Source organism: Rhodnius prolixus, unplaced genomic scaffold, assembly GCF_049639745.1.
Source record: "Rhodnius prolixus isolate KJV_2025 unplaced genomic scaffold, Rpr scaffold_7, whole genome shotgun sequence".
NCBI lineage: Eukaryota > Metazoa > Arthropoda > Insecta > Hemiptera > Reduviidae > Rhodnius > Rhodnius prolixus.
This window is the reverse complement of record NW_027411582.1, coordinates 29775433-29789445: the sequence shown is the minus strand read 5'-3', so window position 1 is coordinate 29789445 and position 14013 is coordinate 29775433. Positions and strand designations below refer to the sequence as shown.

Here is a 14013-nt window from a genome sequence, read left to right as displayed (position 1 = left end):
AGTTCCTGGTTAGGTAATACCACTCTGTGAAGTTGTTTACCCCCACACAGGCACCAATAATGTCTTTCAAGAACTACACCCGTCTCTGTTTAAAGATAGTTTGTTATTTAGAATTATGAAAAATGTATTTATGTAATTAACTGCATAACTTTTACTTTGTTTAAACAAAATTATTAATTTTTGGTTACTATTTTTTACTTCCAGGTTGTGCGGTAGTGTTAAAGTTCCGGAACATTTTTAATCGGCAACTTAAGGCTACTATTAACCAAACTTTATATTACTTTTTTTTAACTGTGCGTGCAAAGAAGTAATTTGGACATTCAAAAATTCCGACATTAAATTATTGCGTAGTATTTTTTGTAAGCGTTTTATATTTTTTAAATTGTGTCAAGTGTCCAGTGTGGCATCCATGCATGGTCTTCTGGCAGCAGGAACACCGGCATCGATGGATATGTAACTGCAAGAGATGGGTTACATATCCCATCCTAACTGCAATTACAGGTAGGATGAGGAGTTATAGTCGGCCATGTTTATGTACTTCTGCCTGCTGCAATTTGGCAATTTCTCCCTAATCCCAACTAAATCTTACATAGCTCGTCTAATAATGATTATAATTCCACATCACTCTATTTCTAGTTTTAAGTCGTTTATCTATTTTTTAAGCAAATGGAATTATAATTATTTAAAACATTTATATGGCCACTGTAACATCCTTCTTCGGAACTTCCAGTCCAAGTAGAGGAGAGATGGTCAGTATTTTTTGTTGCAAGTTATATTTATTTTGTGTAACCCGCATGGGGTGACTGATGCATGCAGTTGCCTGGGGAGTAGCGACCCTACGGGTTACCACAGCTCAATACACCATGCACCCGTCACAACAGAACCCATACACTTTACGATACACCTCTGCACTTCATTCATTCCCTTATTATTCAATAAAAAGGACCATTTTGTCATTTATAGCGACCCTACGGGTTACCATAGTTTACAATAATCATGCACCCGACTGAACTGTACATTTACACTTTGTACTTCATTCATTTACTTATTATTTACCTCAAAAGCTATTTTGTCTTTCGTAGCTACCCTAACGGGTTACGACATCATGTACCCGTCTGTCCGAACTGTTCATTTACACTCTGCACTTCATTCATTCCTTATTATTTACCACAAAAGCTATTTTGTCTTTCGTAGCTACCCTAACGGGTTACCACATCATGTACCCTTCTGACTGAACTGTGCATTTGCACTCTGCACTTCATTCATTCCTTATTATTTACCACAAAAGCTATTTTGTCTTTCGTAGCTACCCTAACGGGTTACCAAATCAGTACCCGTCTGTCCGAACTGTGCATTTACACTTTCTACTTCAATCATTCCTTAATATCCTAAACAAAGGTACAAACAGAACACAACTTAGGGTTACCTTCCCTAAGTAGCTTCCCCCTCAAGGGGAGGAACAAAATAATAATTGAATTTTTTACAGGAACTTCCGGGAGTGTTAAATTTCCGGGAGTGTATTTATAATGTTTAATAAATAAAGTGTTATTCTATTTTTAACTTGTGCGTAGTAAAAAGTAATTCGGTTATTCCAAATTTAATTAAGAAATAAATACGTAAAAGTTTATCTTAAATTCGTTTTGATTACTAAGTAACTACTTATTGTGCAAAGAGGAGCCTCTACTAAGGTTTTGGAGATGGAGTGCAACTGATCTAGGTGCATATTGATATTTGTTTAAATTTAAATTATTTGCTACTTTAAAGAGCAATTTTATTTTCAAAAGTCTTCTAATAATGTAATTATAAATTGCATTTAAGAAGTTAATAGAATTCAAACTCGCTTGCATTTAAAACTTGCCACTCATTAATGCGTCAAAATAAATACTCCTGTACCATTATTGAATTGAAATAACGTTCAGAATTGATGAATATGGTTCTGTGGTAACCTTCTTGCCCTGATAAGATTCATGCTTAGACTACGATAGAGCTGACTCTTGATTCAAAAAACAAGTTCACTTGAATGTGAACTTGTTGAATGATCCATCAATCTCTCTAACGTGCGCAACATATACCGGGCAATATCTCCAACTTCTTACATATGTTACTCCTGAATGACACACAGAATAATGTCGTTGTCGCAGGAAGTGCGGGAACGTTAAATTTCCGGGGGTATGGTTATCAGTTTTATATTATCCGAGTCATATCATTTAACCGAGTGAAAGAACCCAGGGTTTTAAAATTCGTATTTCAGTTCTTCATTTGTAACGTTCTTCATCCTCTTCGTCCTGAAAAAATACAATTTTCTTTTTCTTTATTTCATTACCTGTTTCTTAAATGGTTTCATTGTCATTTCCGTTTGTTCTGTAATCTTATTTGTTAAAACCTCATCTTTGCCGAAACAGATGCAATTTTCAGCTGATCTATCACAAATAACAAGATTCTAGCCTGACCGAACAGTCTTCGTCCTGTATATAAAAAGCTCATCCTCTCTTAGTACTTCGCTTGTTCCTCTTCGAGTTCTTTGCTTGTGTTCAGGACAAAGTCAATTCTGGTATAAACGGACTACAAGACTACTTTTTCCCTTGTTCTCTCTCAAAAGATTCGAAGCTGACTTTTTCAGAATAAACTCCTCATCTGGCAAAGTGGTCACCAGGCGAATGTTACTTCTACGCCTGGTACCATCAAGAAACTCCAGACAACTCCAGAACTTTAAGACTGACTTACTAAAAGCGACTCCTTCCATGAGATATCTTCCAATATTCCTGTACACTCCTTTACCCAAAATTGTCAGCTGGTACTCCATTTCATTCTGTATTATCTTCCTAACCAATTCTGCCACGAAAGAACCTCCTATGATTCTTACCAGTGCCTTTAGAGGCACACAAGAATTCACTTCTCCTTCTTCTTCTCTTTATCTTACAGCTACAGGTTTTTTTTTTATCCTTTTTTCCTCCATGCAAATTGTATCCTGGTCTCATCCTAAGCGTTCCTTAAAGTACAATTATACTTATGTTATTTCTATATCTATATCTATGATTTGTTCAGCCTACTCCTTAATTACATCAATTTAGGCTTTTCTAGAATTTGCCAGTCTTATCATTGTTTTCAGTGTTCGGCTATTGACGTTTCAATGCAAGCCTTATTTTCTGTTTAAGCTCCTATAAAGTTGGCCCAGAATCTGTTTTGACACCTCAATACTCGTGTGAACTATTTAAAAGAAAACTTCCCACGTCAGATAAAGATTCATGCTGATGGGTATCAAATGGCGAACGATGGATTGCTTTTGTAACTTTAATATCGTCTTATCGTTATAGTGTAGATATCGGTATAGTTAAAGGTGAATGGTAGAATAGATAATTTATGCGCAAAAAGAAGTACTTAAATATTTCATTCATAACAGGTTGTAAATTCTATTCTGTTCAAATTGCTTCATTGAATTTTTTTTTCCTGAAGACTAAGGCTGATACCATTTTAGGCTTAATTCAAGCAACAATGTAAACAAAAAATAATACGTGATTCTACAATTTAATTATCTTTGTTTGATTTTTTTTTTGGGAGGACAATCAACAAATTGTGGCCATGATTGTGAATAGGTTCATTTATCTGATTATATCTGTTTGAGCTCAGCTGCGTAGATAGTGGAGTTTGGGTGGGCTTTAAGTTGGTTTTAAAATCGCTATACCGTTTAACGGAAATGGCGCAATTGTAGTTTTACTTGTGAGTTTGAACATCTAAGGTTGGTTTGTCTTCAGTTCTGACTGTTGTGGAACTGAGTATGGTCATATAAAAATACTATAATTGTCTATTAGTGTAAACCAGGGGTCCCCCAAACTTTTTACATAGGGGACCAGTTCACTGTCCCTCAGACCGTTGGAGGGCCAGACTATAAAACAAACTATTTTAAAGTAAAAACAACAAAACGGGAACAAATAGAATATTTCAAATAAAGAACAAGTAAATTTAAATCACCAAACTGCCCAGTATTTCTGTGGGAATTATGGGTCTGCTTTTTGGCTAATGAGATGGTCAATGTCCGGTTTAGTTATAGTGCTTTGCCTTTCTTCCTACTTCTGCTGTTATTTTTCGGAGCCGTGACGCGTGCATCGGAAGTAGTACTGTACATGAGCGACGCAGCGCTTTGCGGCACCGCCACATGTAGTGCTCCTCTCACTGATCACCAATGAAAGAGATGCCCCTTCCGGAAATGCGGCGGGGGCCGGATAAATGTTCTCAGGGGGCCGCACGTGGCCCGCGGGCCGTAGTTTGGGGACCCCTGGTGTAAGCCCTGAAGATGACCTAATCTTTAGGCCGAAAGATTGGCTAAAAATAACAAATTATGCCTGAAATTGGCTAAAATCTTTCTTTCTTTTGGATAAAAGATTCAGTCCTTAAAAAAGCTATGAATAATATTCTAGAATAATAAAATAATAATAATATTAATAAAATGAATACTCGGATGAATGAGATTGGTGTATATTTTATTTTCATTTTTTAAATTAAGGCGCGTCATCTGAAGTCATGAGCGCCTGGGACTTTTTTCAGTGCACTGTCCACTTCCGGATTGTGTCCATTCGTTGTAGGCAACACCGTCTGTCACCAGACGTGTTCATATCCGGGATCTCCGCATTGAAATCCAGTTTGCATCTACTTGAAAGATTCTTTTCTTGTAAATAAAGTGAGGAAAAATGAAAAATTCCTGATTAAAAAAAAATATGTATATTATAAAATAAAAAATGTGCATAAAATTAATATTTGGCGTAGCAAAACTCCACCTGGACCAGCTTATTAACTCCATCTGCGTACTTAATAGTTTAGGGATGCTGGTAGGGAATCAGGTGTGGGAAGAGAATTCAAAAATTTGGGAGTAACTTTTTTTGTTTTTTGAGGATAGGTTGAGCTATAGATCTGGGTGCATGCAAAAAAGAAGCGTAGGCGATGAAAATCCACCCAGTTTGGGGGGGGGGGAGACCCAGTATTATGACGAGAGAGAGTAGAGGGGAGAGGACTTGGTCCATCGGTGGAGCTTGCTAGCGGAGACGTACACTTGTGTGTAGATGAGTATATAGTGTAGGAGTACTCGAGCCTGTAAACTGTGTGTGTTTGTCTGTGTGCTAGACTGATGGAATGAGACAGGGTGAGTAAAGACCTGCGCTGTTGGATACGAGACGCCCCAAACGAACTCTCTCGGCAGGGGAATAGTGATCAGTGTTAGTCCAGATCGGTGTATTGTCAATGTCGGAGGACTAATTCCACGTTTTTCAAATCGATGTAAAGAAAAAAAAAAAATGCATTTTAAAATCTTATTTAGCAAAAAATAATAAAAAATAAAATTCTCTCTTCACGTCATTTATTTCGTCAAACACGGAACCATATACCATAATTCGAGGTATGATTCTTTGTTAAACAAATTTCCCCTTTTTAATGAATCCTTTTCCAATTAATAACTAAATGTCTGCTAACCAAGAATGAATCATTAACAAATTAAATTCTTATACTATTAATATTATTATTTTATTATTTTTTCAAATACCCATTTAATGATTGTACAAAAATAATTTTATGAACGTGACAATTGACTTATTTTTTGTATATCATATTCGGAGCGCCATATCCTGGTTACCATAAAATGCATCGTACAGCGCTGCATGCATGCACCTGTAAATACGCTCTACTAATAAGAGAACTTATTTGAATAGTGCAGATTTTCTGTTTTTTTTTTAATTTATTTTTTTCCATTTTTGTTTTGAGCCCTGCCCATCCCTCACTGAGAGTGGGTACAGCCACCATGACCGGTAAAACGAATTTTAGATTAGAATAGATTAAAAATAGTGGGACGGGACCTAAGCCCCACGTTACCGCAGCCCCAAGAGGCTTATTGTGCCAGCCCTCCTTTTTGGATCTAGTAGACAAAACCTCCCCTGCTAAAGAGATTGAGGACTTTCCATACTAGTTCTTTTTTTGTGCTACTATCTCCCAGAGACTCCCGCATTTCGCCACTACTACGATGAGTTGAAGTGGCTTTTCCTCGGTCTACCGCTGCCAGTGTGTTTTTGGCTTAATTTCTTCTTCCAAGTTATCCAATCTCAAAGATCATTTTATATTTTCCAACTCTTCAAGTTCAACACCTCGATCCATTCCCGCAATACTAACACAGATCTCGTTCCTCTGATCTCTATATACACTCACACCGTACTTCATCCTTTGACAAATCGTTTCTAATACGCGCTACCACTTTCTGGAACTCCTAACTATCATCTGTCCGCCATGCTCCTACCCTGTTCATCTTTAAATCCCTTCTGTTCAATCATCTCCTTTCCACTCAGCTTCCTCCGGAATAATAATTGAATGCATTTATTTCCTTAATTTTAACTCTTATTTTTGTAAATACTTGCTTATTTTTTTAATTTAAATATCTAAAATACAGTCCAAACCAATAGGGCCTCCAACTGTACATGTATTTATTCTAAGAAGACAATCGTCCCAGGATAATAAATTTATTTTCTTTCTTCTTACATCCTTTGGTCTCACAGTTCCAAAGGTTTCATAGCGCTACCGCTCGATTGCAGCGCAATCGAACAGCAGGTGAGAGGCCGTTTCCTCCTCTTCCTTGACGCAATCTACACACCGGTTCCGAGCTAATAAGCCCTCACCTTTGAACAGAACTGCTTCCTGAACCTTCCACACCCCGGTGAATAGGCCTGTAATCAGAGAGTAATCTGATTTCTACCCTAGCACAGAGTCTCTTTGGTTCTTTGCTTACATAGCCAAGGCAAGCAATAGTCTTGCTTTGTTTGACTCCCAGGACACATCACCCAGTTCTTTTCATTTTCTCTCTCCAGATCCCAGTCTCTGAGAGCCACACGAACTGCACCCTTGGTGGTCCCTTTACTTAACATTTTTTCCCTACCCAATTTTTGATTTTTTCTGGGAAATGGGTGCTACGATTTTCTTTAAAGTTGATGTACTAATTATAAACCTGTAGTACCATAATTTTTGCTTGAACATTTTTTTCTCAGAAAATTTGATTTAGGGTACTTTTGGGGAAGAGGGACTTGATTCCCTACAAAGAGCCATTTTCCTTTAATGTACGGTCTTACCACCGGAAGTACCTCTTTTACACAATGGACTATTTACTTGCTCCAAAATGGTTTACTGATCAATAGTCTTAGGCGAGTTCCGGTATCTCCTCGTTCGAAACACTGAGCTAATCCTTTATTTCAGACTTATTTCCAGAAGTTGAAGATTATTCTTGTATTCTGAATTTGAAAAAAAAAGAAAAGTTAAATGTTTGAGTCAGAAATATTGAGAATTATTTCAGAGAGTCGAATGAGTCACCAGTTTTGTGTTTACAATTGTTGGAATGTCGATTCTTTGTATCTTGTTTTAATGTTATGCTGTCAATGCTCATCATCATATTTAATACAAATGTTTAATAATTAATCATTAAAATTGATTGTGATAATATCCATATTTATTCGACTAATTGTGATATTGAGATTCATATAATTATTCACATAATTTAATAAACAGTTAACACTATGACAGCTGAGTCAATACTGGAAATATTTATCAAGTTGGTTCATTAATATTGGAGTTCTTCGCTTTCGTATCGTTTTTTTTTTGGAGCCCGTGCTCTGAATTAATTATAATTTTCAAAAAATGGTGATGATTGATTTTCTCAAATTTGACAAAAAATATCAGTTTTGCTTTTATGAAAAAGTCATCTTGTTTTTTGTCCAATTATTAAAAATAAAAAATTGTCGTCCCTACCATCGGCCTTTGGTCAGTATTCTTTAAAGGCTCAGCTGTTGGATTCAAACCCGGGATCTACGCTTGGGAATCCATTGCTCTGGATTAACTCTGAGTTAATCGCTTCCTTCTCCACCAATATTATTAAAAGCTATAATAAAACAAAAACAAGGTTTTCCAACAAGTTCTTAAGGAGGGCGCCTTTTCTTTGTTCCATAACCTGCAGGAAAATAACCTGCCGATCTGCTGATAAACAAAAAACAACCACAAGAAGGAAATTTGAGGCAACTAGATTAGAATAATAGATGGGACGGGACCTACGCCCCACGGCACCGCAGCCACAGAAGACTTATTGTGCCAGCTCCTTCTTAGTTCTAGTAAGCGAACCCTCTCCTCCTAAAGAGGTTGAGGACTTTCCCGACTAGTTCTTTTTGCGTTACAATCTCCTTCGGCCTCAGCGTTCTAAAGGTTTCATAGCGCAAACGCTCTATTGCAACAGCAGGTGAGAGGCCGTTTCCTCCTCTTCCTGACATAATCTGCACACAACGGCTCCGAGCTGATAAGCACCACCTTGCGCAGATGCTTCTTGAACCTACCGTGCCCAGTGAATAGGCCTGTAATCAGAATAATCTGATTTCTGCCCAAACACAGGGTCTCTTTGGTTCTTTGCTTATACAGCCAAGGTTGCTGTGTTTAACCCCAGGGCACATCACCCAGTTCTTTTCGTGCTCCCTCCAGATCCAATCTCTGAGAGACGCACGAACCAAACCCCTGGTGATCCCTTGAGACACCTAAGTTCTGCTGGGAGGTTCTAGGACGAGGGAGGAGTCGGTAATCAGGGATGCACTTGCTCTCTCCAGGAATAATCCTGGATCTTAAAAAGATGACACCACAATTTAAAGAATCTGTTGGATTCCATAGAAAATATACTTTCTTTAACCTCAGAAGTAGTAGGGAATCTTACAGAATTTCTCCTGTAGAGAAATCCCAGGCTAGCGGAGACGACAGGTTTTACTATAACCACTCCACTGATACTGGACAACCTTCGCTCCCTTAGGAAGAAGTGTCCTGTTTTCCAACACCTAGAAATTAATACCTCAAACTCTTCAGCAATGTTCTGGGAAGTTCCATGAAAAGCTGGAAAATTGGTAAAGTGGCTAAACCAACACCATTTCCCCTAAAAGGCTAGTCACTGTGCCACCCTCTCCTCAGTCACCCTTGTGACATCAATACCCTGACAGTTTTGATACCTGATGAGTTCATTCATACAGGAAATTAAAAAATTATATCCTCTCTATGTAGGAAATGTGATAGAAACGGTTAGATATAATAATCTGTTAAATCTGGATTATACACTAAAAATGGAGCAAACGTTTTATTTTTAAAATCTTGGAACCCTAATGGGCGATTAAAAAAATGTATTATTTTTATATGTAAAATATATGCCACAAACCTTCGACAAATCCTCTTTTCACATGTTATTTATTTTTATCTTCAATTTAAAGATTATTTTAAAAATTATTTTATAATTCCATTATTTAATTTTGCTCTTTTTTAAATAAAAGTAGAGTTTAAGATTCACTCTAGACTTTGACATTTTATTTTTCATATTATTAAAAAAACTTTTATCCCCTTGACTGTATGTAACATAAATTCTTCACACTTTGCGAACTGGGGATTTGATCACGTACAGCTATAAAAATCATGCAGCACCCGATCATGCATCCAGCCGATTGCTTCTGATACCACCAGTTATTTGGCTAGGAAAATATATATTTACAGGGTGTCCCAAGCTATATGGATAACGACTTTTTCTCGGAAACTAAGATAGCTAGAAAAAAACTAAAAAATACGTGTTCCCTTAGTTTTTTGTTAGGAATCCAAATTTACTTTGTAAATTTTTTTCGGTGCTTCCAGAAGCGAGATACAGGCACCAACTTCATTTTTTCAAATGGGAAGGTGCGGTTTTTATTTCAGAAATGGATTCCTCTATTTTTTTTAAAGAAAAATTTACTCGAACGGTTTTTTTCTGTGAGCGATATTTTACAAGTTATGAATGAAAACATGATTCTTATAAGAAATTTCAAAATGATAATATTTAACGGTTTTTTGATTGAATAAGAAGCAAAGTACTATTTTATTATAAATTTTACTCCTCATTAATATTACAGATGATGCTCGAAATGGCCTCCACCATTAGAGATGCATAGACATGCCCTTTCCTGCCAATTGTCCCTTACTGCCAAAGAAATAGATTCAGCTTTAACCGAGTTACAGGCATCTATTATTCTCTGCTTTAGTTCATCTACAGATGCAATTCCGGCTTGATTCTGATACACCTAGATTTAGAAATGCTTTTAGATAAGCAGAAATAAGGAAAGAAAGAAAAAAGTTATGAATAATCACCTTGTTTTTCAGGTATCCCCAAAGGAAATAGTCCATAGGTGTCAAGTCCGGTGAGAGAGGTGGCCACTGAATCGTCTCCCGTGTCGATATAACACCATCAAGCATGTAAAGAGATATATCGATAGGAAATTTGATGGGTGTGTTATATCGACACAGGAGGCGATTCAGTGGCCACCTCGTTTTCTAGGAGATTGAGAATAAGTTGGCAATCGAAGTTCTTATCTTATTCATCGTTTTCAGGAAATTATCCTTTACAATTTGAGGGAAACCTAGGCAGGGAAAATGACATTCGTAGTAACCTTAGGATTCAAGATTGGCGAGGAATCGGTCAAATAAAAAACAACTCGTCTTTTTGCCAACGTTTCGACAAATATATTGTCCTCTTCAGGGCCTGGATATTGCAAATACACAATAATTTAGTAACACAGAAAATCAGTAGAAAAACAGTAATATAAATATAAAATACAATAAATTCTTTATAATTATTGAAAACTTACGTGGCTATGCGGGTTGGTTGAGTTACAGAAACTAAGAGCCAGAACTGGAGAACAGGTAAATATATATACATATAGCGGGACTTACACGGGAATTTTGGTAAGTACAAGTGGACAGATACAATAGAGTAATTACAATGTTCAATTTTAACAATAAAATAGATACAACACAGTGAACTTTAGGGCAGACAAGTCGAATTTAGCCAATTGCTACAATTTTATCATTAAAAAATAAAAAGACTCCATCTTCTGTACATAATTATTGCTGAGTTCTTTTAAATTTGCTAATCATTTGGTTCTTATGTTATTTAGTTCATAAGGGTTTTTGGTTTTTCCAGCTTTTTGTATTAAAAGAAATTTCCCCAATATCTATTTTATTTTCAAAATTGAACATTGTGACTAGTCTATTGTGTCTGTCCCATTGTCATTACCGAAATTCCCGTGTAAGTCCCGCTATATCTGTATACATATACCTGCTTCTCCATTTCTGGCTCTTAGTTTCTGTAACTCAACCAACCCAGCATAGCCACGTAAGTTTTCAATAATTATAAAGAATTTATTGTATTTCTATTTTTATATTACTGTTTTTTACTGATTTTCTGTATTACTGAGTTATTTGTATTTATGTATTTGTAATATCCTGGCCCTGAAGAGGACAATATATTTGTCGAAACGTTGGCAAAAAGGCGAGTTGTTGTTTTTTATTTGGACCGATTCCTCGCCAATCTTGAATCCTTAGTTTAACAATCTACTATCACGAAACCTATATATTCATATTCGTAGTAATCTTTTTAATTTGAGAATTCAATTTTTTATCGATTCAAGCTTCAATCGATCTGTTTCTTTTAGCAAATGATAGTGCTTATTTCGATTAAACTGAAAGAGTATTAGTTGAGTTACACGATTTTTAACAGTATACTCTTTGAAATATGTCGATTTTCTCAAAATAATCGAAACAGCAGTTATTCCGAATTAGATTTTGCAAGAGAGAAAAAAAAAAAAAATTATTGAGTATTTTGAATTTGATTCGCTTGAAAAAGGAAGTAAGCTTGAATAATAAGTGGAGCTTCCCCCTCTTTTATATTGATTATAAATTTGATTGATTGATCAGAGGTTTGGAGACTAGACTGAAATAAGGGACAAGAAATGCTCTAAAATTTTTACTGAAGCCTAAACCCAATTGAGCGAACCAGAGAAGAGCGGTCAAGAATTAAACGAAGAGAGGAAATGTAATGAAGAGAACAGCAGCGAATGGTCTGAAAGATGGAGATTAGAATGGCAGAAATAATCCAGTTATAATAAAGAAATAGTTGCCAAGATTCTATCTCATGAATGTATAATCTCTGTCACAATAAAGTTCCGCCTGCTTATTGTGAAGATTGTCAAATGATTTGGCTGGATGAACATCTGGGTCCTAATTCTCTGTATTGAACTTCGGATTTATTTATGAAGCAGGAGATACTGACAGTATTCATAAATCTTGAGCTCAAATATGCAGGTCTATAAGCTATCCTAGTCAGATAAATCGTTTAAAGCTTAGAGCTCATTAATCGATTGGATAATGTGATTCATTTTATTATTAGTGCATATTTGAGGCATAAAATCAAAAACCAAAGAAAGCTTAATGGGTAAGCGTTATATTTTTAAAGGTTAATGTGATTTGATAGCTAAATCTATTGTAGAATAATCTATTTTAATCGCTTGAACATCAACTTCAGAATACTCGCAGTATGATCTGTTATTATTATGATGCAATTAGAAACATGTTTAGATACAACAGTTGTCTTAATATTACCGAAATCCGGCCATTAGTTAAATCCCCCAGATTTAGAAGTGGAGTGTGGCGATAGTTTGGGCTTTACATCATGATACGTGATGCATAGAAATCGTTGTACCAATGAGGGATCCCAAGAGCTGCCTCTGAGGTTTACTTAATTTCTCTCAAGTCAGTAACCGAGGAAGCCTTGAAAGGTCACCATCTATCCATTTATCCGTAGGTGTGCTCTTTCTTCTTCTTCTTCTTCTTCTTGTGGCTTCCCAGGCTACGATTTCTGGAGCCATTCTACCATCTTTCATTCTACCTTCTGCAGCACATTTTTGTTTCTGAATTGTCCATTTTTTACTCTTTCAAGCCTTGATATTCGTGCTGCTTTACTTCAGTAATCCATCTCAGTGGCTATAAAGTTTTTCCCTAATGTTAAAGATGTCTGCTGAGTAAATGGAATGTACGATAGGGCTTAGGATGATGCCTTACAGGACGATAGGGTTTACTAAATGAGAATTCATCGCTGCATCTCCATTATCTGCTGTATATCTTAAGGATGAACTAAGTAGGTGCTGGGGAAGAAGTTGTTCTAGCTTCTGTAGAAGTCCTGGATGCCATATCTTGTCGAAGTTTACTTTGGCGCCTTGTCACCAATAATGGTTGCAAGTGGTTCTTGTACTTTGTACTTGTACTTGTACTTTGGTGAATGTTTTGATGCAATTTTGAACTATAAAATCAATATTCCTCATTATCCTTTTTCGAAACATGATACTTCAAAATACTTTAGTCTTGTTTTTGTCCTCATTGTAATATTAGTCATACAGCTGGAAACAGCATTCAGTTTTGGAAATTATCTACCACATATCTCATTAAAACGCATCTCTGGAAATGAACTCAAATTACAGATTGTGCAATGGTTAATTAATCTATGAGTGCATCCTTTCATCCGATTCGTTTCAGTTCACTGAACGAAGTCTGGCTTTATAATTAGCCAATTGCATTCTTGGTTTAATTAGATTTAGCGTATTATAATTGGCTTCTGTCGCTTTCATATCCTATGTATATATAAAACGCAATTTTTTTCTTGTTCTTAAAAACTTATTAATTGATGAACAATAAAAACTTGACGTCGAGAAATGTTTCTTATTTTGAGCAGATTTTATCCTCTTACTTATCTGGCCACAAATTTTGAGATCTTGAATTTGAAAATTTAGTTTTAGAAATTGATCTGAGTTTTAGAGATTTCGGGGATGTTAAGTCGTTATTGTAGCCAAAAGTACTGATGATTTAAAGTCAGTTTGAACAAACCTTAATTATTGACAATAGACAATATCTTTGAAGCAAAAATATTCACTATACTTAGTTAACTACTATCCTAGATTAGTGTAAGGTACGACTTGAAACATTACGAATGTAAACGTTAGACTAATAGTTAGCGATTGTACCATAGGAAGAAGTTCAATTTTCAAACAAGAAAACCGGATTTTGCCCACACGAGCGTTGGACAATACTTCCTTCAACTAATCGATGTTAAATTTTTTCTTCAATCAATTTAACAATTCAGAGAAGTAAACCCAGAAGTTAGACGAAAAAAGCTAC

The 14013-nt window shown here is 36.0% G+C and overlaps 1 protein-coding gene across 16 annotated transcripts in view; it reads left to right on the top strand.

Moving 5' to 3' along the window:
• The first annotated feature begins 887 nt into the window (after positions 1-887).
• LOC141447354 (5-hydroxytryptamine receptor-like) overlaps positions 888-14013 on the top strand; it is a 314431-nt gene continuing 301305 nt past the window's right edge. For 12 of the 16 annotated variants that reach the window (XM_074114805.1, XM_074114801.1, XM_074114808.1 and 9 more), the window contains exon 1: positions 4911-5386. The gene's annotated coding sequence lies outside the window, so the exon portion shown is untranslated. Of the gene's footprint in view, positions 1718-4908; positions 5387-14013 lie in introns of those variants that run through there. The other 4 variants (XM_074114797.1, XM_074114811.1, XM_074114812.1 and 1 more) reach the window with 4 other exon arrangements.